This window comes from Alligator mississippiensis, chromosome 6 (assembly GCF_030867095.1).
Source record: "Alligator mississippiensis isolate rAllMis1 chromosome 6, rAllMis1, whole genome shotgun sequence".
In the NCBI taxonomy this organism is placed as follows: Eukaryota; Metazoa; Chordata; order Crocodylia; family Alligatoridae; genus Alligator; species Alligator mississippiensis.
Genome location: NC_081829.1, coordinates 40176515 through 40201785, shown reverse-complemented (window position 1 = coordinate 40201785; position 25271 = coordinate 40176515). Strand labels below are relative to the sequence as shown.

Genomic DNA, 25271 nt, shown 5'->3' with positions numbered 1-25271 from the left:
CAGTCAGGCTGTCGGTGGGCTCTACTGCAAGCTGAGGTGCTGGATGAATCCCACATGGCAAGGGATATCCTGGGGGCCATGAACTGCATGGTGCAGGGGTGGCTTATTGGGCATGCTAAGCTCACCCATGGGTTCATGGTCACCAATAACGGGGCCAATATGGTGAATGCTGTCCATGATTCCAACTTCATTGGCATCTGCTGTGTGGCACACAGGCTAATAGTGAGGGATGCCTTGGAAAGGGACAGGGCTGCCAGTGACGGTGCCACCACCACTACTGCTACTGCTACAAGCCAGCTGATTTTGAAATGCAGGAAGATGGTAGGCTACTTCCACTGCAGCATCAAGGGGAGCAAGATGCTGCTGGAGAAATAGGAACAGCTGAGCATCCCGTAGCACAGAATCATACACGATGTGGAGACTCATTGGAACTCCACATACCTGTTGCTCGAAAGGTTGGTGGAACAACAGAAGGACATCCATGAGATGGCCTTGCTTGGGGAGATTGGGATCAGCGGCCCTCTGAACAGAGCTGAGTGGAGTATCATCTTCCAGATCGTGGTGGTCCTCAAGCCCTTCCTCGGGGTCACTGAGACCCTTAGTGCTGGCGATGCCCTCCTCAGCCAGGTGATCCCCGTAGCGAGGGAACTGGAGAACCAAATGGAGAAGTTCCAGGGAATCAATGTTCCTGGCTGGGGCAGGCCACTGTCATCAGACATGCAGGCACTGGTGAGGCGGCTGAAGGAGGGCCTCAGGAGACGGCTGGATGCCTTGTGGTCCAGTATGGTCAACATGATGCCAGGCATGTGCGACCCAAGGGTGAAGGGGAGTATGTGCACTGGCAGCCCCAAAACCCTCGATCACTGGACACAGGTGCTGGTCAACAAAGTCAGGTGGGCTAAAGTGCAGAGGCAAGGGGATGTGGAAGAGGGGGATCCACTTTCCCGTGCCAGCACACCCAGCACCAGCACCTGCCCCTGACAGTCTCCTCCACACTAGCCACTGCCAATGTGGGTCATGGGCATGGCTTCAATGCTGGGGTCCAAATGTACCAGACCCCAGCCTCACACAGGTAGCGCCGAGGCTTTGGTGGCTACCTATCTTGTTGAGGATGTGGAGCCACTGGACAGTGACCCCTTGGCCTACTGGGCAAACCACAGCCGAAAGTGGCAGGATCTGGCCACGGTTGCCTGGAAACACCTGTCCTGGCCTCTTATCAGTGTTCCAAGCAAAAGGGTGTTCAGCATTCCTGGGGATGTTGTGACACCCCACCTTGCCTGCTTGGATCCTACATTGGTGAAGCAGCTGGTGTTCCTAAAGGTGAACCTCCCCCTGCTGGGGTTCCCCAAGCTCCACCTGCAGATGGACTGAGTGCCACCCTCCTCACTCTATCTGCACCAATTTCTTTTTTTGAGTTTTGTAAAAGCCGAGTAATGCCCTGTTTTCAGCTGGAGGGGGCACTAACTGCATCACCAGCCAGCAGGGGAAGAACATGTCCCTGCTGAGCTCATTACCCTGCCAGGACAAACTTGGAGGTATGGGATTGGGGCTATGGGGAAGGAGGCGGCCCCAGATCCTGGGCATGACCACTAAAACTGCACCCTGCCAGGGTAGGGATGTTTGGTGTGACTGATGCTGGTGTGGCAGCCCCATAAATGCCAGAACCAATGATCCCCTGGTAAAAGATGGGTAGAAGGCACCATAACCTCCAGCTAATGCATGCACGCAAAAACTCCTGGCTGGGGAATGCCCAGACCTGTCATGTCTTTGACAGGCCTGACACATGCTGGTTGCAGTGCAGTTGTGAGGCTCCTGGTGAGCTCAGCTTAGCTTAGCTTCCCAGGATGCCAGCTTTTGGGTTGAAAACCCCTTTGTCAGGCTGAGGAAGTACTTGCACTTGGTCCTGGATGGAATAGTAAAGAAGCCAGAGGCTGGCCTGGCCCACAGTGCAGGCAAGAAAGCCAGTCAGGGAAAATGGAAATGGAGGCATCAGGGGGTGAGGGACAGGCTGGGGTTGGGGGTAGGGGAGAAAGGGGGATGTAGCAGCAGAGGTAAGAGTGCAGAGATGCCTGGGGTGTCAGATGTCCAGCAGGTCACAGTGTGCCAGAATGCCACTGTTTATATAGAGTCCATGAGTTTCTGTACCTACTACCTAGGAGGCTGATGAAGTACAGTTCATAGGCCTAGCTCTGAAAAGTGGTTTGCATTGTAATTTTTTCCTTCTCAGGATCAGGCCTGAGAGACTGGAGGCAGAGTGTTTTTTTGGTAGGGAATGTGCCCCACAGGTAGTTGGGTATTGTTGTCTTTGATAGATTCTGGTGTGTGGTTTGTGGGGTTACTAGAGATAGTTGGCAGGTTTTGTGTTTTGAGCTGTAGGGAGTTGGCTTCAGTTCTGGTGATGAGGTTAGGTGCTTGTTTGAATGTACGTTTCAGAGCTGGGCCTGCACTTCATCAGCCTCCTAGGTAGTAGGTACAGAAACTCATGGACTCAATATACAGAGTGAAATTCTGGCGCATTGTGACGTGCTGGACATCTGACACCCCAGGCACCTCTGCACTTTTACATATCCCTTTCCCCCTACCCCCCACCCCAGCCTGTCCCTCACCCCCAACGCCTCCATTTCCATTTTCACTGACTGGCTTTCTTGCCTGCATTGTGGGCCAGGCCAGCCTCTGGCTTCTTTACTATTCCTTCCATCCAGGACCCACTGAAGGTACTTCCTCAGCCTGACAAAGAGGTTTTCAACCCTAAAGCTTCCAAAGATACATTTTTTTTAAGTACTCCTTTTTTTTTTTATAATACACATATAGACTTAAAAACACAAGATAAGCCATCACACACCATGAGTAAGATCATATGTCCAACACAACACATCTTCTTACTGTCAATTCCTTTATAAAAAGAAAGGCTCTGTGACAGTTCCGTTTGGGTACCTTTGATGCTGCTGCTGGTGCTACTGGTGTTGAGCCAGCTAACTTATTTTACCTGTTGTCATGTAAAGTGGTGGACCGGGCATGACAATGTAGGAGAGGAGGAGGCCTCACTGGGGTACACTGCCATATTGTGCAGAGGCCCCAGCACCAGGAAGGGTGCACCTTAGCACACACACAGTGTCACCCATCCATATCACAAGTTTTGCCTGTTAGCAGCCAGAAGTGCAGGGCCCCAGAAGACAGACTCCCCCAGTGAGACACACACACACGGCTGGCAGGACTCGTAGCTTCATCAGGGGCCACCACCTGTGCAGTTTTCAGCCTGCTGCACCTTAACACACACAGGGTCATTTATGTCATGAGTTTTGCCTGTCAGCAGCTTGAGGTGAAGTTCTCCCAAACATCTACACTGATCTTCTTGAAACTTGGCAGGCTTTGTGGCCTCAGCAGGGGCCACCATCCCTGCAGTTTTCACCCCCCTGTACGTGACATGAGTTTTTCATTCAAGATTTGGGGATGCAATTCCTCCCAAACCCCTACACCTATCTTCTTGAAACTTGGCAGGCTTTGTGGTCTTACCAGGGTCTACCATTCCTGGAGTTTTTACCCCCCTGTGGTGTAACACATACATGTGACATGAGTTTTGCTTTTGAGAATTTGGGGTGCAGTTCCCCCCAAACCCCTACACCTATCTTCTTGAAACTTGGCAGACTTCATGCTCTCAGCAGGGGCTACCATCCTCCAGGTTTCACCCAAATCAGAGACACAACAACAACATTATAGATATTTCATTGTTCCCCCATTATACCTTATGGCCAGATCTCCGGGGTGACTCTGAAGCTTCGGAGCCACTTCAGCCAGATTGAAGCGGCAAACCAATCCAGAGCTCTGGATTGGATCGCTGACATCTGAAGGGGCCAGATTTGAAGCCGGATTGAATACCTGTCTCCTCACATAGACCTACAGGTCATGGCGCACCATGATGATTCACTTCCGTCTATTACCACTCTGTCTTGGTCCAACCTTGGAGCCAATTCCACAGCCATCAGACTGTGATGCAGCTGAGGTAGCAGTTGGCTAATTTTTCCATGAGGAGATCATGGGACATTAGATCAAAGTCTTTTTAAAAATAAAGATATATGATGTCAATCTCTTCTCCCTTGTCCAGGTGATATGTCACCTGGTCGTAGAAGGAGATGAGATTGGTCAGGCGAGACCTACCTCCAACAAACCTGTGCTGTCTATCCCTTAGGATGTTGCCATCAGCCAGTTTGTCAAGAATGGCCTCTTTGATAATTTTTTTCCAAGATCTTTCCCGGGATAGAGGTCAGGCTGATAGGCCTGTAGTTCCCCAGATCTACTTTCCTCCCTTTCTTGATGATAGGCACCACACTGGCCTTCTTCCAATCTTCGGGCACTTCGCCTGAGCGCCATGAGTTCTCAAAGATCCGTGCCAGTGGCTGAGCTATGATGCCTGCCAGCTCCTTAAGTACCGTGGGGTATAAACTGTCTGAGCCAGCTGACTTGAAGGTGTCTAGCCTCTCAAGGTGTTTCTTCACATGGTCTACATTGATGTAGGGTAACAATTCTCCCTCACCCTGGCCATCCCTTGAGGCTGGTGAAAAACTGATACAAAATACCCATTAAGCAGGCTGGCTTTTTCCTGGGTGTTGGTTGTCAGTTGTCCCATTTGGTTTAGCAGGGGTCCAATGTTACCTTTGCTTTTCCTTCAGCTCCCCACATATCTAAAAAAGGACTTTTTATTGTCCTTGATACATATAGCCAGTTGGAGTTCAGTTGCAGCCTTGGATTTCCTGGTTCGCTCCTTACAGGTCTGGTCCAGACGAGCGCAGAATACTCCTCCTTTGAGGTGGTTCCAGTCTTCCATCCTTTATAGCTTTCTTTTTAGACACAGTAGGTCCACAAAAAGAAGTCCCCTTGTAGAGTCAAGGGGGCTTCTGTGTCCTTTTGGTACCTTTCCTCCGAGAGGGGATAGACATTGCTTGTGCTTTCAGGATCTCTCCCTTGAGGAGCAACCACTCATCCTGAACTCCCTTCCCCTTCAGGTCAAGGTCCCTTAGGGCCTTACCAACAAGCCTCCTGAGCTTGTCAAAGTCAGCTTTCCTGAATTCAAGGACTTCTGCATTGCTGACTGACTTGCCAGCTTTACGGTGGAAGTGGGCACTGTCTCCCAGCTTCCCTTCAATCATTAGGTCACTAACTAGTTCATCCCCCTTTGCCAGTACCATCGCTTTGCCTCTCGTCAGACCATAGATTTCTAGAGTCAGATAGAGCTCATCCATGCACATGAGGAAGTTTAGCGACCATTCGGATTTGGCCGTGTGCTCTTCCCATGAGATGTCTGGGTAGTTGAAGTCTCCCATGACAACCATGCACCAGGAGCGTGCAGTCTCAGTCAGTTCCTTGGCGAATCCCTGGTTGAGCTCTTGATCCTGATTAGGAGGTCTTTAGTAGACTCCTACCATTTTGTCCCCAGTGCCATGCTCACCACAGATTTTAACCCAGAGGGTCTCCAGTCATCCACTGTGGATGCCAATGTCAGCTTGTAGGGACATGTAGCTTTCCTTGATAGACAGCCCCTTTTGTCTACGCGATCTCTGCTGTACAAGGTATAGCCATCTATACCTGTGGTCCAGTCACAGGTGGAGTCCCACCAGGTCTGTTAGCCCTATGAGATTGTAGTCATTCTTGTTTAGCCAAAGGACCAGTTTCTCCTGTTTATTTCCCAAGCTCCTGGCATTGGTGTACAGGCACGTAAGTGTCCCATTTGAGGCCCTAGTCTTCCCTACATATCATTTGATGGCTGGGGTAGGGGTGGGTTCCCTTGAGTGCCTTAACCTGCTGGATTTGCAAAAGTTTCCCCATGGGCTTGCTGTGATGGTAGTTTAAACTCCCCCACCACCATTTTGAAGTGTGGGGTGCTGAATACATGGGGTGCTGCGGGCACTTTCATTAGACAGGCTATCAGAGCCACTCTAAATTAAAAGTGCCCCCCCCCTTTTCCCAGAGCACATGCATAGTGTGGCATCTTATCTGTTGTTTTTTAAAATCCATAGGAACCTTTCAATCAATTTTAATAGGCTGTGGATCAGGCTGGTAGAGAACAGTAAAGTATCATTCTGTATTTGTACCTTGAACTGAATTCAGAACAGAAAATGGTTTTGCTCCTTTTGTATGCCTAATATTTCACTTACCTGATCAGTAGAAACCTGTGCCTTTCTAATAAGCGTATCAACCAGGATACATTTAACTTTTTGTGAAGTAAGGGTGAAGAGCTTGCATTTTTTTCTTTAATTTGATGCTTGTATATCTCATTTGAGTCAATAATTATCTGTGTGGATATTACTGTTAGTTTGGCAGTTGCAGCTGCAAACAGTCACAGTTGGTCACAGCTAACAGGAGGGACTAACTTGGGGATGTCCCACAGCTAAAAAAATCGAGCCTTTAGAACTTGAGCTAAAAGGGCCAGACAGTCTAGCCCAGAGCTGACTAGATTCACCTCCTTCAGCCACCAAGCATGGAGAAAAACAAGCAACCAGTGATGAGGGAGCATGGAAACCCCCCCCCCCTTGGGTATACATTTTATAACTAGATATTCAATTTTATTTCATCCAGTAGTTTTTGAAGAAAGAAAGAGGCATGCATAGGCTCCTTTGAAATTCCAAGTATTGACCTACATCAGATGGCAGCTGATGGTAGTAAACCTGAGAAACCAACCTGCTAAAAGGAAGCCGATGGTCACTCTGATGATAACTACAGCTCAGGCAGGATTCAACACTTACTCGGGGAAATGTAAGGATGATTAAAAATGACTTTATTGTACATTCTAGTGTACATGGTTGTTCTGATAAAATGCAGAATATGCTCAAGGCTCCATCAAATATATCCAAATATATTAATCAGAGAATGTAGGCTATATCTCTTAGAATATATGTATTGTTCATTTTTAAAAATCAGCAAGTAAACTATTTTTAGACTTATGCCAAGCAAATATACATGACCCTCCTGAAAAGAAAAGAAGAACAAGTATTTGTAACTTGAACCATATTCAGGCTGTAGTGATGTGTGTCAAAAAAACCCTTTAGCTTTTTTCAAGATTAGGGGCTGATCCTGCAAATGTTTTTGTACACTAGTAATGTTATTCAGGCAAGTTGTTCTATTTACTTTAAATTGACTCTACTTTGAATGAAGTTACTGATGTGTGCAGGATAAGATACTTTAATGGAAGAGCCCCACAATTTATTTTTCTTGCGTTGCCGATGCACTACTGAACTTAAGTTTTTGCTAAGATGAAATACTTAGCTTTAAAAAAGTGTCCCCTTCTCTCTTCCTGTTCTTTCTGTTAGGGAACAGAATACTAGTATCTTTTGTAGCTGTTAAAAATTGGTATTCTGGATAACAAAAGAGTCTGTTATCCAAGATACGGATGCTACATTTACTTGTAGTTTCTATGTTAAACCAGTGTATTCCATGAAAAGTAGTTTTATAACAAGCAGCTCCCTCCAACTCCACACAGATTTGGTTGATCAAATTTAGCCACATACAGTGGTTGGGAAATAGGGCTTGCCCTCCTATTTGTTGAGAGTGCCGCTTACAGATAACACATAAATATGGAAAGCCTCATGACCTGTGAACTGGGCTGTCACTGAATCATTTTGGCTTCTCTGTGGGAGAGATTTAACCTTATGGAAATGAAAGAAAGATGTTAAAGGGGGGAGGAGAGAGAGAGAGAACACCTTAATGACCTAGGAGTCTCTGAAAACAAGCAAACAAACAAACAAACAAACAAACAAACTGCCCACTCAGAAGTTATTTATTGAAAGGATAATTTGCTATAGAGGAGCCCAAAGCAAGTAAAATTATGATGAGAGACATCGGTAGCCAGACTGCTGTGGACACAGATATTTATCCTTTGCAGATACTGCTCACTTTAAATCTGAGAAAGAGGCCCTGGCTGCAAAACACTGGGTTTTGTTGCTGGATAGCAACGTTTGCAGCGTGGTGGTTTCTGTGCATGTCTCATACCTGTAAAACAGATTCAAAATAGAAAGAAAAGGAAGGCAGTGTTTAGTGGGAAGCACTCAGAAGCTTGCAAGTCTTTTAGCAATCAATCAAACTTTTTTTCTGGTCTCCCTTAAAACAATTCTGTTGCATCATAGGAAATGCTTACAAAGAATAATGTGGTGGCTTTGCAGATTTTTATGAGATTTCTCTTTTCTTAGCACAGTTCTGTCCCATTGATCCAGGAAACCTTGGAGTATTTAGTCATGAAAAATGGCAGTCTTAGAAACACATGCTAAAAAGGCCACTTCCATATAGATACTCTCTCTAGAACCAATCATAAAGAACAAAGGGATCTTTACAACCTGAGTCTGAAATATCTGCAAGATCACCACACTGTGGGAAGGTGTCTTAGATTAATACAGAGTAATAACTACACCCATTTAATTTCAGCTCAGTGTTTGCAGAGGCAGTTGGTTAAATTGGGAAAAACATGTATGCCTAATGGCTCTGATACACAGAACATAGCATGATCTCTGGCCTCTTTCTTTCACTTGAGAAAAGATGAAAAAACCCTAAACCTATTCAGGCTGGCCTGGAAAAGTACTGCCAAAGCTCCCAAAGGTGCAATTGACTCAAGAGGCAAAAAATTGTCTGGCACTAATCTACACCACAATTAAACCATAATTCAGAGTGAATCACAGCATCATATATCTTGAAAAGAATTGGAATGGGAACAGTGCCCAGTTTCCTCCGTCAATAAAATCAGTCATATACCCCTGATCCTGGGCACAGTCCTGCAGGGTGCTCAGAGTTCTTTGCTCTCAACAATAACAGCAAATATCCAGGATATCAAAGGATCAAGCTTATGTGGTTAAGCGACACTAGCATTCCATGTGCAAATGTTACTCAAAATTCATTCATAAGAGGAAAACTTGAGAGAGCATAAACTTTTCTTTCTAGGTCACTTAAATACAAGAAAGTATAACTCAGTAAAAACAATTTTGAAACTTATTAAAAAGAAGAACAAGTATGCAGGTAACAACTAGACAAATAATTTGATAACATATCTGAAAGATCAATCAACAATAGGAAATAAGAAATCAGATCATAGGCCAAATTATGTATATAGTATAATGATACTAGGAACATTTTTATTCCTGCCTTCAACATAATAGCAATGCTATTATGTACTCATATAAATACTTGATTTAACAACATTTCTCAGACTCTCAAGAGTTTGGAAACATTTGGAAATTAAGTTACCCTATAAAATTTGTCTTCTATATATAACAAATGATTTCTAAAAAGTTCAGTTAGTCTTTCAGTTTTATGTCCTGATCCTAAAAGACATTAGTCAATGAGACCATTTTCATAAAGGAATGTAAATAGCTGAAATGTTCTCAGGATCAGACTCTTCACCGACCCTTTTAGTCCCCAGGCAGTTGGGGTTCAAACAAGGATACATAAAAATGGGAGCCACCACTGAATTAAACACATTAAATGGGTAGAAATGCCAGTATATTAGAAGGTGTTTTAAAAAAAAGTGTCTGAGAAAGAATATACTTCTTTTTATGGACTATAAAATAGTATCAATAAGCATTGGGAAAATACATCAAGTTCTGTCCCTGCATATTTGAATAAAAATTGTAATTACTCCAGGTAGTTTTACTCCCTTTGTCTGTTTGCTGTCTATAAAGAACCCTACATTGCTGACAGTCTGCTCATATGCACCAGCCTCCTTTCATCCAGGGGCTCACACCCTCGGAAGGACTGTGGTGCTTTGGGCTCCTTCCAGGGGTGTGAGCCCCCAGATCTGTGCACTGGATGACAAGAGGATGCTGCTGCCACCTGGGACTGGCACTGGGTGCAGCCCGTGCCCGACACCAGAGAAGATTGCTGCTGCTGCAGCTTTAGCCTCCTCTCATCCGGCGCTGATCTGGGGGCTCACATCCCCATGAGGAGTCCGGCACAGTCTGGTAGCCCTCCCGGGAGTGCAAGCCCCAAGATCTGTTGGGTCTCCAAGAGGAGGCTCAGGCTGCTTGTCCCACCTGGGACCAGTGCTGGGTGTGGGCTGTGCCCAGCACTGGAGAAGACTGCTGCTGCCACAGCCCGAGCCTCCTCGCATCCGGTGCAGATGCAGGGGCTTGCACCCCTGGGAGGAGTCTGGCACAGCCCAGGAGCCCTTCCAGGGGTACGAGCCCCCAAATCTGTACCCCGGTGAGAGGAAGATCAGCCTATTTGTCTCACCTGGGACCAGTGCCCTCTGCTCACCTCCCTGCTTAGCTACAACCCCCTGCATGCTCTCTGCCCAGCTCCAGCCCTCCTGCAGCTTACCAGCAACAGCAGCCACACTCTTGGCCCCCTGCATGGCAGGGGGCAGCATGGCTCGGCCCAACCGCCTCTGCCACAGCGCGCTGGTGCTGCCCAGCTTGGCACGATGTGGTATGGGGCCATGTGCTTTTGGGCAGCTCCAGGCTGTCACCCAGGCCTGCGTGCTGCTTGTGGGGACCACCAGACACACCAGTCCAGGTCCTGCGTGCATGAGCCCTGCGCTATCTGGCGAGGCCACTTCTGTGCATGCACGACCTGGGCTGGTGTGGCCAGCAATCCCTGCAAGCAGCATGCAGCCCTGGGTGACAACCCAGAGGTGCCCAAAAGCACACATCCCTGCGCTGCTCTGAGCCAGGAAGCAGCAGCGTGCTGTGGCAGAGGCAGCAGATATCTGGCGGCTGGGGCTAAGCTGCAGTGCCCCCCACTGTGCAGGGGGCCAAGAGTGCATCTGCTGGTGCTGGTAAGCTGTGGAGGGGATGCAGCCAGGCGGGGAGGTGAGTGGGAGGCACTGGTCCCAGGTGGGACAAGCAGGCTGAGCTTCCTCTCACTGGGGTGCAGATTTGGGGGCTTGCACCCCTGGGAGGAGTCTGGCACAGCCCCGCAGCTCTCCCAGGGGTGTGAGCCCCCCAATCTGCACCCTAATGAGAGGAGGCTCATGCTGCTTGCTCACCTGGTTACAGGCTTACAGGTTGTACAGACAGGATAGAGTGGGGGAAAAGGGGTGGGGGTGTTGCTCTCTATGTTAAGGAACAATATACATTCTTCATAATCAAGATGGGATCAGAGGAAGGCCAAACCAAGGTACTGTGGGTCAGGATACAAGGGGGTCACGGGGAAAAGGACTTGGTAGTGGGGGTCTATTATACAGCACCACACCAGGAGGATGAGCTAGATCTGGAATTCTCCAGACAGCTCTCAGAGGCTGTACAGTTGAGAGATATGGTTGTCATGGGTAACCTAAACTACCCTGACAGCTGCTGGGAGGAGCAGTCAGCCAAATCTAACTGCTCACATAAGTTCTTAACCTGCATACAGGACCTCCACTAAATGCAGGAGGTATACGATCCCACTAAGGGAAATGCCTTGCTGGACTTGGTGTTGGCTACAGGGGATGACCTGATGGGGAATCTGGAAGTACAAGGTAACCTAGGGGATAGTGACCATCAATTGAGTAAATTCACTATCCGGCAAAGTATGGGTAAATGAACTAGCAGGTCTGAAGTGCTAGACTTCAGACAGTCTGACTTCAGTGTGCTCAGGAGATTAGTTAGTGAGGCATTAAAACTCAAGAGCACTGGCAAAATGGGGGTTCAGGAGGGGTAGTTGTTCCTCAAGGGAGTGATCCTACGAGTACAGAAGGAGACAATCCCATTGAGCATAAAAGGGGGCAAAGGGGCCAAGAAGCCCTCGTGGCTGAACAGGGAAGTCCAGGAAAGCCTAAGGGCAAAGAAAGAGGTATACAGGCTGCAGAAACAGGGGGTAGCTACCAAGGAAGAGTATACTTCCCTGGCTTGCATTTCCAGGGAATCAGTTAGGAAGGCCAAAGCAGGATTAGAACTTAGGCTGGCAACAAAAATTAAGGACAACAAAAAGTCCGTCTTCCTGGATATAGGGAGCAAAAGGAAGGTGCGGCATAACATAGGACCCTTACAGGACAAACCAGGGCAATTGGTGACAGACAAGGGGGACAAAGCTGAGCTCTTCAACAAGTTCTTTGCATCTGTATTCCTAGACACAGACCAAGACAAATCTGCCAATTGGATCACAGATAGACACAGGAGGGATACCAGCACACCAACTGTTAGTGCAGACTTAGTGAAGGAGCACTTGGAGGGGCTGGATGTGTTCAAATCAGCGGGTCCGGATGAACTTCGTCCAAGGGTGTTGAAGGAATTGGCCAGTGTCATAGCAGAGCCGCTGGCATAGCTGCTCAAGCAATGTGCAGGAGTCGAGGTAGATGTTATCTGCCTAGACTTTAAGAAGGCCTTCGATACAGTATCATATTCTGTTCTCATAAATAAACTGAGAAGATGTGATGTAGATGATTACATGGTCAGGTGGGTGGCAAATTGGCTTAGGAGTTGCACCCAGAGAGTGGTGGTGGATTTGTTGATATCAACCTGGAAAGATGTGAGCAGTGGAGTCCTGCAAGGATGGTGCTTGGACTGGTGCTATTCAATGTCAATGTCTTCATCAGTGATTTGGACAAGGGTGTAGAGAGCACCCTGTCCAAGTTCACAGATGATACCAAATTATGGGGCAAAGTCAGCACACCAGAGGGTAGGGAACAGATACAGGTGGATCTGGACGGGTTGGAAAAATGGGAAGAACGAAATAGGATGCAGTTCAACAAAGCCAAGTGCAAAGTGCTGCACCTGGGCAAAAACAACCACTAACACACTTGCAGGCTGGGGGATGACTTTCTCAGGAGCACAGCAGAGGAGAGGGATCTTGGAGTCATAGTTGACTTCAAGATGAACATGAGTTGTCAATGTGCTGAAGTGATCAACAAGGCTAACCATACTTTATCATGTGTTAGCAGATGCATGATGAACAGGTCCAGGGAGGTGATGCTTCTCTATGCAGCACTGGTCAGGCTGCAGTTGGAGTACTGCGTCCACTTTTGGGCACCGCACTTCAAGAGGGATGTGGAGAATCTTGAGAGGGTTCAGAGGAGGGTCATTCATATGGTTAGAGGCCTGCAGGCAAGGCCCTACAAAGGAGAGACTGAGAGACCTAGATCTCTTCAGCCTTTGGAAAAGAAGGCTGAGAGGTGATCTTGTGGCTGCCTATAAATTCATCTGGGGAGGGCAGCAAGGAATAGGAGATGCTCTATTTACTAGGCCACCTCCTGGAGTAATTAGGAACAATGGCCACAAATTGACAGAGAGCAGATTTAGGTTGCACATTAGAAAGAACTTCACAGTAAAGGTTGCCAGAATCTGGAATGGACTTCCAAGAGAGGTGGTGCTCTCCCTTACCTTGGGGATCTTCAAGATGAGACTGGACAAGCACTTAGCTGGGGTCGTCTGATCCCAATGCTCTTTCCTGCCCAGGGCACAGGTTCAGACTCAATGACCTCCTGAGGTTCCTTCTGACCCTAACATCTATGAATCTATAAGGCTCAGGCTACTTGTTCACCTGGAACTGGTGCTAGGTGTGGGTTGTGCCCAATACCGGAGAAGATTGCTGCTGCTGCAGTCTGAGCCTCCTCTCATCCAGGGCAGATCCAGGGGCTTGCACCCCAAGGAGGAGTCCAGCACAGGCCCCCAGCTCTCCAGGGGGTGCGAGCCCCCAATCTGCATACCGAATGACAGGAAGCTGCTGCTGCCACCGGGAAGTAGCACTGAAGCTAAGTAAGCCCAGCTTTGAAAGTTGAAATGTTTAGAAACTTTCAAATAGTTTTGAGTGCCCTTGTTTCGTTTTGAAGCCATTTCAAAGCCTTTTGTTTTGTTTTGATTTCACTCTTCGAGCTCGAAATGCATCGAAACAAAATATTCAGAGAAATTTCACACAGCCCTTAATATGGACACACACACACACACACACACACACACAGAGGAGTATTTCAAGCAAATAAAAATGAAGTTACACAGAAAGCCAATACTTATGTTACAGATATGAAATGTTACTTTCAGAATTTTCATTCTGACATTAAGACCATTTTGGTAGAAAACAAAAAGATACCCAACAACTATGATTTTCAGAAATGGCTAGCAATTTGAAGTGCTTAGCCTAAGATGTGCTCAGCATTTTTACACTTTCGAAAATCTTGAGTTACGCGTCTTGCTAATCAACACGGTTTGATTTGGATTGAATGCCAGCAAGCCAAGAGCAATTCAGCAACCTTCTTTTCCTCTTTTCCCTATAGAATAACTTGTGGTCCTTTCCTTTTTCAGTCCAGAAAGTGTCTCATTAGAAACATTTCTGTTTAATCTGAGTATGAGTGTACTCTTATTCAGAAAATACTTGGACTCCTCTGCTATGACCGAATTGCATGTATGGAAGCTATTGGGTCTGCAGCTCTGATACCTTGACAGAAATAAAATGAAAGTTTGCTTTTATCCTCCATTGTATCTGGCTTTCTGTAGAACTGTGAAGATCTAACTAGGATGAATGTATTGAGAAAAAGCACATGTCCCTTACCTGCAATACTAGATTTTATTGTTACTTTTTTTGGAGCCTGAATTTAATACAAATTCTTAGAACTTATCTAGCACTTAACATCTTAAAGGATAGGCAAAGCTATTTATTGGCTAGGGAACACAAGTGGTAATTAGGAGACAGTTTATTCCCAAGTGAGCCACTGACTCACTGTGTAATATTAGACAAGTTATAAATTACATACCCCTCCCAGTGCCCACTTTTCTCTAATTGCAAGAGTCACATTGGATGATCATGCTCCATGAGTGGTCATCAATGGATCAATATCTAACTGAGAGGAGGTACTGAGGAGGGTTGCCTGGGAGTCCATCCTGGGTCTAGTATTATTTATGGTTTTATTAATGATTTGGAGGATGGAATTGAGGGCACACTTTGCAATTATGCAGATGACACCAAGTTAGGTGGAGTGGCAGACACTCTGGAGGATAGGGATATGATGCAGAATGACCTTCATAAGCTTGAGAAACAGTTCTTCCCTCTGCCCTCCCCCCTTCCCACCAAAAAAAAAATCAAAATTCAAAAATGGAATGAAATTCGACAAGGGTAATGATTCTCCTACTTTATTTGCCATTGATGAGGCCTTATTTAAGAGTATTGTGGGCCCTGCACTTGAAGGAAGATGTCGGCAGATTAGAAAGTGTCCAGAATAGAGCAACAAGATAATTAGAAGTCTAGGAAACATGACTTATAAGGAAAAGTTGATAAAACCTATGATTACTATATGTACTAACATGCAAGATGAGGTTTCTTTCCCCCCACAATCAACATGGGGAAAAAACAAGCCTCAGCTCTGGCTGGGGCTGAAGCCAGAGCTGAGCTGCTCCCTGATTCAGGCCTGAATGGCTTATTTGATGGGGGTTGAGCCATGCAGCTAGGATATCATAGGGGACACCACAGGGTATGGGGAGGAACCTGCAACCTGCCCCCCATGCCAGTACCTGCCCTTCCCCCACAACCCATTTGACCCCTCTCCTTACCTTCTGCTCCAAGTCCAGTCCTGCCAGCCCTGACCTGGCCCATCTGAGACCTACCACCACTTCTCCCTAGTGAGGTTTGGCTGGGGCCATGCCTGGGTCGCCACTGTTGCTGCCTGTCCTGGAGGTGTAGAGCTGCACCAGAAGGTAAGTGATGAGAGGAGGTACAAGGGAGAGCAGGGGGTTGGGAGGCAGGCAAAGGCATGGAGGGGCAGATGGAAGGGGAGCACAGGGCAAGGGAGCAAGGGGTGGGGGTCTGGCCCTTCACTCTCACTGCCACAGTTATAGTTTTCCATATATGGAATATAAATTATTGAGGGGGGTCATCTTAAAAATTCAAAATCATTTTGGATTTGAGTAAATACAGCAATTAGTCTGGAGAAGAGATGATGGAGGGGGTATTTGACAACAGTGTTCAGATACTTGAAGGGTGGTTTATACAGCAGATGCAGATAGCCTATTTTCTGGGGCAGCATGGAACAGAAGCGGTCTCAAATTGCAGCAAGGGAAATTTAAATTGGAGATTAGAAAGAACATTCTCACTATGAGGATGGTTAAGCATTGAAACATGCTACCCAGAGAGACTATGGAGTCTCCATCATTTGAAAGTTTTAAGAGCAGGTTAAAAAGACACTTGGCTGGGATGGTTTAATCAATCAGGGATGATACTACCTTGGCCCAGGTGCTGGACTAGATGACTTTCTGTGGTCCCTTCCAGCCCTACTTTTCTATGATTGTATGACAACTTACCTTGGTGAAAGATGCTATAAGTTCACAGATGGAAAGCATTATGGTGCCAAATATTATGACTAAACATTTACTAATTAATATAATGAAAATGGAGTAATTACCATTATGGATGCTTTTATTACCTTTAAATTTTCTGCAGCAATTTTTAACTCTCCGACCTAAGAGTGAAAAAAACCCAAAACATGTTACCAGTTGGATACAGAGCCAGAGAGATACATAAAGAACATAGCAATGTACTTGGATACTTTTACCAATGTAGTTTTACCCTGAAAAGCTTTAGATAACACCACGTTCCTCCTGTTCCCAGCACCAACGTGCACACACAGGTATTCTGATCATTGCTGGAAATAGGGTAGCTATACTACAGCTAGACCAGGGGTGGGCAAAATACAGCCTGCGGGCCAGATATGGCCTTCCAACAGATTTTATCTGGCCCATGGGTGGGCATCCACCAATTGATTATATCTGGCCCATGGTGCTCCACCTGGGGATGAGTCTCACCTGGTACTACCAGGGGCAGGCTACACTGTGCTCCCACCCACCTTGGCCCCAGCTAGTGCACACAGCTTCCTGGTGGGCTGCTCTCAGCGTTGCTGCAGCTGCCTGGGTATTGTTTGGTTCCCCCTGCCCACAGGTGGCCACCCTCAAGTGGCTGCTCATTGTACCAGGCAGGCAGAGTGGATGGAAGATGGCTGTGAGCAGAAGCTGGAGCCTTGCATAATGGGGCAGAAGCCATCTGGCTGCAGCTTCCCCCCTGCTTGGCTGGGCATCTGCTGTCCAGTGCACGTCCCCATGGGTTACTCACACTGCCTGCTGCCCAGAGCAGTACAGCAAAGGCAGGTAGAGGAGAACAAGCCACTGGAGGTAGGGGGAGCTGAACAGTACCCAGGCAGCTGCAGCCACACCAGAAGCGGCCCCACTGGGAAGCTGTGCATGTTGACCAGGACTGGGTAGGGGGGGGAGGAGGTGAGGACTGGCTTCATGCAGAGCACCATGGGGGCAGCCATAGGTTGGATAGGGGGGGACAGACTGCACCTGTACTGCCCAGGTAAGCTCTCCTGCACATTTCCCCTTGCCCCCCATCCCTTTCTCTCTGCACCCCAGCTAACTTCCAGGACCTAGCATGAGGGCAGCCCCCATACATACACACACACCCACCCTCTCATACACCCACATGCCCACCCCTCTGCTCACCCATCCCTACAGCTGCCCCCCCACACACACAATATACAAGAGTAAGACTTTATTTTGAACTATTATGCAATCACCTCTATATACACTACTCAGAAAACAAATCAGGACAAAATTATTATTTTTTAAATAAAATTAAAATATGTTAAGATAAAAGTTTGATTTTTTAGTATACAATTCATTTTTATCTATAATTTGTTAAAATGGTATTTTCTGAAAGATTTTGGTTTGTGGCCCTTGACAGCTCACCAAAACTCATTAAGCAACCCTCTAGCAGAAATAGTTGCTCATCCCTGGGCTAGACCATGATGGGGAGAAATTCCATCAATTCTCACTGTAAATACAGCCAAGAATTGACCAGTTGTGAGAGGAAAGGAACCAGTAGGCATGAATTAGGAAGGTCTAAGATTGGAGCTGTTGGGTTGAGTAAGACCAGTTGATCTGCTTTAGCTTGATGGGAGTGCTGCTTTATTCTCCTACCACTAGACTAATTAGTGGCTTAGAACTTCCTTTCACATTAAAGCTCCCCCCCTCCACCCCATTCTTGTGGTTTCTAACTGCATTGATGCATGATCATTATGGATCCTAGTTTTCCATGATAAAAAAACACAAAGTTCTCTGGTAAAAAAATCATGTTATTTCTCTGGTGGGCCCCCTCACAATGCTGATTGGCCAAGGGGTCCCCCAGTGGCAGCCCCTATCTTCACTAATGACTGGTTGAGAGGGCTGCCCTTTAGGTAGCCCCGCCCCTCACCACTACTTGGTGGAGAGGGGCAAGGCGACACAATGGGCAGCCCTCTCAGCCGTCATCTTGGCTGCTTCCCCATGTGCCAGCAGCTTCTCCTTACCCCAACAGGAGCCTGCATTTTATCTTCAGCAAGGTTTTTTTCCCTGGCAGTTCTAAAGATTCTCTGTAAATCACAAATTCCACATTTTTCTAGATTTTTCTGTCATAAACAGATTTCTTGGATCCTGGCGATCATTTAACAGAGTACTTAGGTAGCCTCACTCAAAATTTAGCAACCTCACCTCACATTAGTGATAAACTAGCTTAGATCAATATGTTTGTTTGTAAATAAAACAATATTCTCTGTGCAGTCCCTTTTCTCCCCCAGCAGACTTAGCGAGGTGTGTTATGTATGTAGTGAGGTAGCGTGTGTTTTGACATGCACGTTATCATCATCCTTCTGGAAGAGAATTATTTACAAACAGCTCAGAGTGACATTTGTTCACTTAAATTTTGGCAAATAGAGAAACCATAACCAGAAATCAGAAGCAATTTTGACACATCTGAAAACTGGGCTAGTCGCAGGTATTGTTTAACCTGTTTCAATGCAACAGAACCTTTCTGCTCATCAGATCCACCCATAAAATGACTTACGAGATCTTCCAATGATACTCTATATTTTCTGTAATTGGGTTATTTTGAAGAAAACTGCCCCATTTAAACTTTGGACATTCAGTCTGTTGTGGATATCTGATCTTCATTGTCTACATCTATATGGAAAATAAGCTGTACAGGAGAAGCATGGACCTCCCTCTGAGATTCTGCAAAGCCAAGTTAACTGCTGGATATCAGCAGGTAACAACAGTGAAGGTTAAAATTGGAAAATGATCTGTAGACTATCTCCCTGCAAACCCAGAATTAAAATAGAACCAGACATGTTGTGTTGGGTTGATGAATAAAAACGATGTTGGTTTAACTGAACAGCAATATTTAATGAAAATTAAACTGATTCTGTAATGGGAAATGGTTTATAATACTGGGAAAACAAAAGTGCTGACTGCTTGGTGAAAAGGCAATAGGATAATTTAAAAAACCCTGAGGTGTAAAGGTATAAGTGATTGCCTTTTTATCTCAGGTTTTTAAAATCTAATTTGGTTTAATGGCCCTTTGTCCCATTAGTACAAACAGGTTGTCATTATGCCAATGTGGTTTGTGCTAATCAGGAAATTGACTAGTTTTATGAAGTTCACCAGTAAGAATAGCCAAAGAGGTGTTTTCTGGAAAATGTAACAATAGATTGCCCAGAGGAAGAACAATACAGCGATTGCAATATACAACATGCAACAAAGAATGAAAGGTTGCTTTGCAAAGGTAGTCCTTATATAAAGTGGAAAACATTGATACAAGACCAAAACCAGCAGATTCTCTTCAAAGTTAATTGCAACCCTCCTTCCCTGAATACCAGGTTTTAGCTATTTTATAGACCTGAAGATCAACCTTAAAATAAAAAAAAAAAATACATACATTAAGTTGAAAAGTAAAAGAATGAGAAAAAAGAATGCAGTCATAAATAAAGGAACTCACTACCTTCTGCAGAAAAGGCACTGAAACACAGGATCAAGACAAACAGCAAACCAAAGAGAGTAGAGAGCTTCATCTTTCCAGCTAGTCAGAAGGTTTCTTTATGGAGCAAAGCAGTGATTTTAATCAGTCTTTAAGCTTAAAACTGTATGCTTTTATATAACATATCAAAAGAGAATGTTGTGTTCAGAAGGGGTGGAGATTTGGCCTTTGTATTTACCTTCAGGAGATGGAAAGAACCAGCCCTTCCGATGTGAAGAAATAGTTGACTCACAAATTGGTCAACTACACATCTGTACTAGATACGGTCCAAGAGATAAAACTGAGAGCCAAATTTTGAGCACCAGAGTATTCACGAGTGCTTGGATGCAGGGTTCCAGCTTGGGACTTCTCTTTTCGCAAGCTCCTGGGGCAGCTATGTCAGGCAACTGTGTGTAAATTCTTCCAGCTTGTGACGGAAGGCCTTCCTAGAGAAGTGTGGAAAGATCATTTGAACAAAAAGAAATTAAACAAAACCCTTCAGTGCTTAAAATTATTGCTTAAAACAATGCTGTCAACTTAAAGTAATAACACTTCTGGTTGAGTAGTATATTGCTGGGTTTATTATTAACTTCTTGGAATCTATTACAACTGCATAATTATGCCACTAAATAGATTCTTGTTAACAGCCTAGATAAAGAAGTCCATCTAAACTCTGTAGTGTCAAGGTCCAGGTTGCACATATTGAAAATATATTTTAAATAGAGATGAATTGTGAGGCCTGTATTCACTGCTTAAGTAAGCAACGGTGCAGATTTGACATGGGTTATTCTTTAGGCCCAAATGGCAGAAATCTCATTAAAAACAGCTCATCTCACAACATTTCAGTTTCACCTACCTCTGAACCTGGAATTAGATAGGACCTGGAATCAAAGCTTATTCTGAAATTCAAAAAAGGATCAAAACTGAAGTTCTAGACTTGGCCTGTCTCCAATATGTAAGTTTCATAGTTAAGAGCCTTATTACTTTCTTATCTGCATTACCTTATCAATCACATGGGCTGCTTACAGACACAAACAAACAAACAAACCTCCAGTGTTTTACTTTAAAACTCAGTGTGCCCCTATGCTGAACCCAGCATGTGCCCAGAAGAGGCATCATGTCAGTTTGAGCTGGCTCACTCAACATCTGTATAGATCAGGTGCTTCAGCAGGGCTTTTTTGGTGTTTTTATCTAATAGCTGATTGAATCAACTGTAGATAAAAGTGCCAAAAAGCCCTGCTGAAGCGTACAATCTATGCAGACTCTGTGGAGCATTGTCTCTTCCAGTAAAGCATGTATTTTTTTTGTCTGCTAGAAGCCATGGTGACAGAAGCAAGTTAATTGAAATATCCAAATAATTTTTTTACTGACTTTGTTTTGATGCTTGTATTTGACAGAGCTGTCAGTTAGCTTCATAAATATTAATGCCACAGCAATGGCATACCTTCACATCCAGTGCTGTCCAAATGGCACCATGTGGTCTGTGAGAAATTCTGTACCAGGGTAAGAGGTTGCAACATTAACCCCTCTTTGCCATAGCCACTAATAGGCAGGGCCAGGACCCAAGGAGTTAATGCTGCTGCCACTCATCTCGCCACAGAATTTCCAAGTCAAGTTTCCTGTTGGACATGCCATTTGGTGGTGATGGGGTGAGCAGCAGTGGCGTTAACCCCACCATGGGTGCTGGTCACCATGCTGCAGACTTTCCATGTCAAGATCCCTTAGAGATGCTTTTCTGTTGTGTGGCAAACCGTGGCTGTGGTCAATACATGGGGTATAAATTGGTGAGGGATGGGGCCACATGATGGACAACCCTTGCAGCCAATCAGAAGTGAGGGACAGGGACACTGGAGCCACTTGGCCAGTCAAAGGCATTGGGGGCCCACTGTGCTCCCCCCATGAAAATGGCTGTAGCCCTGCGGTCTGTGCATGAAATCGGCCAACAGCCACCAAGAGTTCAGTAGATCCTAATTACTGAAGCCTCTCATGAAGCAAAGGTTTTTACAGCTCAGCCAGTCACTCAGAGTAGGAAGAATGAGTCATCAGGGTTTAAAATGCCGTGTAAGAGCACTGTAATATTCTTGGACTATCCTCCACTTACCTAAAGGTAGGCATGTTAAACCTAATCCTGAACTATTAAAGTTGACGGAAATTTTACTCTCTACCTCAACAAGGATGGCATCAAGCTCTTAATTCAGGATTCAAGCCTGCAGATCGTGGTGGAACAAAGCAAAAAAGTGAAATTCAATATGCAAGCTTTCAAAACATTTACTGTCTCCAGATCCTCAAACTGAGCTACATTATAAGTATTAAAAATGGACTGTGTGTTATTTCACCTTTAGCAAAAGACATCATCATGACCACTGTGAGAAAGCAGGAAGGTTGCTAATAACCCACCTCTGTGGCAGTGAAGCTCAGCATGCAACTCCTGCAATTAGTTCCCTGCTGGTAAAATTAAAAGACAGAACCAAATTATTTTTCTGCTGTTACAAAGAATAATGTTTTTCATAACCTACAAAAGCTTCTGGAGAGCATATATAAGAATCTCTACCTGTATATGCCAAAACTATGCAGACAACAGAGGGCAAATAGTTGGCTTATTCAAGAGAGAAATGACTAAAGCCATAAAAATATTAACATAATTTTGTTTTTTTTAGCCAAGAAAGTCATCTCCCTTATTCTCTCTGGTGAAAATTACAGGGCAAGATCACAACATAAAGTTGATTTTGCAAAACAATGGGTGGTTGGGGTTGATTACCAAACAATCATAGTATAAATGCAGAGAAAGGAGCCTACTACACATATATCTTGTTCTTCCATACTTGTTAAGCAGGATCACAAACATGGTCCAAAAAAACTGGCTCCACTGAAGGGACTACAGTAAGCCCCAAATTTTAACACAGCTAATTACCCAAATTGGAGAGTCCCAGGTTTATTTTAACCATAACTATACAGCTCATGATGAATCATGATATTTCAAAGGCACAAATGTATCTGGCAGTAGATGGAAAAGTTGGTTAGAAATAACTGGTTTGGGGACAGCCCAGTTCAAGAGGACACAGTACTCCAAGGCTACCTCTCTGCTTGCTTTGTTTTTGTTTAGGTGCTGCTGTTTTTCCTATAAACTGTGAGATCGTCTCCACAGGGATCTGTCCCTTTTCTTTGATAAGTAGGAAATATACCTCTGTGGCACTAGACTCCGTCATCTTGTCCCCTGTACCAACATCACATAGAGACTGAGCAAACATCTTGCCACATCTTGCACTCACCTCCATTGTGAAGTGTTCCTCGGGCACTGACAGACATGGAAAAAACAAAACAACCTCCTCCCCCCCCTCCCACTCTACTGGAAGCAGCAGTGCATTATTTTGACCTGGCTCTGCAGTATCTGCATAGATCAGGCACTTCAGTGGGACTTTGTGGTGCTTTTAGCTAAAGCTGATTCAATCAGCTATTAGATAAAAGCGCCAAATCGATACAAATGTTGGGAAAGCTGGGTGCGACTAATGTTCGGTCTCTTCTGAGAATGTGCTAGAGCATGCTGAGTTTAAAGTGCTGGGTCCTGGGCCCCACAACATGTCAGCAGTTTTTTTTTCTTCCTAAACAGCAGTTACTAACATAGTAACTAATAGGGCTGTGTGAAGCTTTGGTCGCAGATTCGATTCGGCGGAGATCTGGCCTTATTCGGCAGCCGAATCTCTGAATTGAATCAGGAGACCCTTTAATCTTGGGATTTCTGTTTTTGGTAAACAGACTAAATTAAGATGTGTGCATGTGATGGGTTTGTTGGAACAAAGGACTATACTGATAGGACAGAATGTGGGCAGTATGACTACCACAGGGAAACCAACCAGTGATACTCAGGAATGAAGTCTCATCAGAGAGGAGAAAGAATACAAAAGGAGGGATTTCAGAATAGCAAATGGTTCCTGGGGAGGGAACCCAAAGTCACCATGGACAGAGGGCAAACCATCAGCCTGTGTCACCCATGCCACTGTGTGTGTGTTGGGGGGCTGGGGTGGGGGCGAGAAGTTAGCCTTGGCCCTTGACCTCCAGCTTGCATACTGGTCAGAAGTATCTTCTCTCTGCGACAGCCCTAGGAATGGTAGATATAGGATTGGGGAGGTTATTTTGTTTGCCTTGCCTGCATTATTCTTATCTGCTACCAGTATGTATCAATAAAGTTTGCCTATTATTGAATGGAAAGGTTGTTGTTCAATCTGAGGGTTTGGGTCCACCTGGAAAAAGGTATCTGGGTCATAAATCCAGTGCCAACAGCCCCCAAGGGCAAGTTCTTCTCAACACCCCTCCCCTCATTTCCTCTGCATGACCCCCAATGATAAGACAAGTGGGGACAGGGCTGTGATTGCTTCTCCTCCTCCCCACTGCATGCCCATAGGTGGCCTCCACTGCCCTGAACACTCAACATACAGAAACAGAGTTGGGCACTTCAGCTGCTGGCAGCGTCCCTGCCTGGGGAAATGAACCCCTCTGGTTTGCTGAGCCTCCTACAACCTCCATCATTTGCTGCAATGAATTATCAAGAAAAAGGTCACTGCAGAATTTCTCTCTCCACCTCACCTTTGCAACTCTCTCCTGCCCCTGACAGCTGTGCTGCCACACAGCACAACCTGCTTCAGCTGTGACCATCCCCCCCCACCCCCCCCTCCGTCTCTGAGTTGTTTTGGATTCAAATCCCCTAGGAGCAAAGACACCCAATACAGGGTCCTAGGTAGCAACACACCTTTACTGGTCATGCTGGGAGGTGAGCAGCGAAAAAATACTAGGAAGAGATGACAGACAACCTTTCTTTTACACCTATCCTGTCTTAATCAGAGGAAGATCAAGGGCTGTTAATACTTAGAGTGCAGAAATTAGCAGAAATCAAGTAGTAATAATGAACCCTGAAGGCAAGTGACATCCTCAGTTCCACTTGCATAGAAATGTAGCCATCATCAGAGAAGAAATCAAAGGCAGTGGTGGGGGAGAGGGGGGAGGAGGGGGTGCAACTGCACTCCAGAACCTCCCCTGGATCCATCTCTGTGTCAACTGCCTCACCTGACAAAGGCAGACAAGGTTTTTTGTGTATATCCTATATTTTTTATTAGACCAACTCAAACAATTGGAAAAAATTCTTCTTAGCAAGCTTTTGGGCACAAACACCCTTTGTCAGGCTGAGGAAGTGGCTGCAGGTGGTCTGTGCTCTTCTTGGAAGGAGTGGTATAAAAGATATTGTATTTACCCAAAGAACCTTGTCTGCCTATGTCCTTAGACCAACATGACTACAACCTACTCACCTGACAAACAAACCTCTGTAAAAGGTGGTACAGAGAAAAACCTCAAAAAGACACTCTACCAAGCCTTGTAAACACTATCTCCAAAGTACTGGTTTTGGCTTGAAGACATTTTAATTTATTAACTCTTTTCCCTCTCCCTGTACACAGAGTAAACAAAAGACAAGTAGGGGCAATATTTGTTTCAGTTAAAGAGGTTGTACAAAATAAAAAGAATGTAGGTCTTTCCACCACTTGAAGTTTACCAATAGGGAACTTGGGCACAGCCAGATATGTTTA

The 25271-nt window shown here is 45.5% G+C and overlaps 1 long non-coding RNA gene across 3 annotated transcripts in view; it reads left to right on the top strand.

Annotated features, from left to right (window-relative positions):
• LOC109285611 (uncharacterized) overlaps nt 1-23904 on the top strand; it is a 56724-nt gene extending 32820 nt beyond the window's left edge. For 2 of the 3 annotated variants that reach the window (XR_002093408.2, XR_002093407.2), the window contains 3 exons: nt 6571-6747; nt 15445-15575; nt 22802-23904. This is a non-coding gene — a long non-coding RNA (uncharacterized LOC109285611). The remainder of the gene's footprint in view (nt 1-6570; nt 6748-15444; nt 15576-22801) is intronic. The other variant, XR_002093410.2, reaches the window with a different exon arrangement.
• The last annotated feature ends 1367 nt before the right edge of the window (nt 23905-25271 follow it).